The sequence below is a fragment of the Neophocaena asiaeorientalis genome, unplaced genomic scaffold (genome assembly GCF_003031525.2).
Source record: "Neophocaena asiaeorientalis asiaeorientalis breed wild unplaced genomic scaffold, Neophocaena_asiaeorientalis_V1.1 scaffold427, whole genome shotgun sequence".
In the NCBI taxonomy this organism is placed as follows: Eukaryota; Metazoa; Chordata; class Mammalia; order Artiodactyla; family Phocoenidae; genus Neophocaena; species Neophocaena asiaeorientalis.
The window spans coordinates 4,413,851-4,415,482 of NW_020172280.1; positions in this window are offsets into that span (position 1 = coordinate 4,413,851).

Genomic DNA, 1,632 nt, shown 5'->3' on the forward strand with positions numbered 1-1,632 from the left:
GGCCTGTTAGGAACCGGGCCGCACAGCAGGAGGTGAGCGGCGGGCAAGAGAGGGAAGCTTCATCTGCCGCTTACATTGCTTCCCATCACTCACATTACTGCCTGAACCATCCCCCGCTCCACCTATGTCCATGGAAAAATTGTTTTCCATGAAACCAGTCCCTGGTGCCAAAAAGGTTGGGGACCAATGCTTTAAGACATCGTAGGTAATAAGGACTATAAAGCCCACATTCACCCCTGTAACTTTAACCCTAGGTAGATGCTTAATAAGGTTAGTTTCTTTTCCCTCTTGGGACGATCATTTTTAAATAACCATACCATAGAATAATTATATTTTACTTTTATTCATTTATTTATTTTTTTGCGGTACGCGGGCCTCTCATTGCTGTGGCCTCTCCCGCTGCGGAGCACAGGCTCCGGACGCACAGGCTCAGCGACCATGGCTCACGGGCCCAGCCGCTCCGCGACACGTGGGATCCTCCCAGACCGTGGCACGAACCCATGTCCCCTGCATAGGCAGGTAAACTCTCAACCACTGCGCCACCAGGGAAGCCCTTTATTTTGTTAATTAGGAATTTAAGATCAGAATTAAGTTCCCTTTCACTACTTTGAAAATAAGCGGCCCAGCTGGTGGCCTCACAACGATCCAATAAGGGTCATAAATATTTCGTCGGCTCAACTAATTGTGGCAACTTTCATTCTCTCCCAGATAACCTTCGTTTCCTTTCATGAACTTCAAGAACTTCCTGTGGGACAAAGATGATGAGAGCAAGTGGGATGGCTAAGAATTTTATCATTTGCAGAATTTGTGTTAAATGAATATTTTGATGTGTCTTTATGGTCAGCTGTACCAAATATGAATTCATTGAGAACAGGTCGAGCCTACAGACAACTGAAGAAAATGAAAGGTGATCCCTGCCTTGTGCAGGTTGCAATCTAGTTTGAGGATATAAAGCATAAAGCACATAATGTAACGTGTGACCCCAAATAAATCGCTACCATTTATTAACTATGGGAGACACACACAATTTAATTCTCCCAAAAACCTGGGAGAGGTTAGCATTAAACGTTTTTCTTCGCCTTTTAACTTATGAGAAAATTGAGGTTTAGAGAAATTAAGTGACTCCCCCAAGGTCATCCAGCTATAAAGTGGTGGGGTCAGGTTTTGAACCCAGGCAGAGAGGTCCCAGGACAAAAGCAGCTTTAGCTAACGTTGTAGTAAGTTTTAAGGACTGAGAGATTTATATTTAACTTTACTGAGACCTTGGCCAAATTATTTCCTTTATACGGTCTTCATTTGCCTTATCTGCAAACCAGCTCCTTCATTTGGGTTGTTGTGGAGTGAACGAACAGGTACAGGCCGAGCACTTAAGCATGTTCCTACTGCATAATGACGGCTCCGTGTGGTCAACAAGCGAGTTAAAAGTAAACTGACGAGCTTCCCTGGTGGTGCAGTGGTTGAGAGTCTGCCTGCCGATGCAGGCGACATGGGTTTGTGTCCCGGTCCGGGAAGATCCCACATGCCGCGGAGCAGCTGGGCCCGTGAGCCATGGCCGCTGAGCCTGCGCGTCCGGAGCCTGTGCTCCGCAATCGGAGAGGCCACAAGGGTGAGAGGCCCGCGTACTGCAAAAAA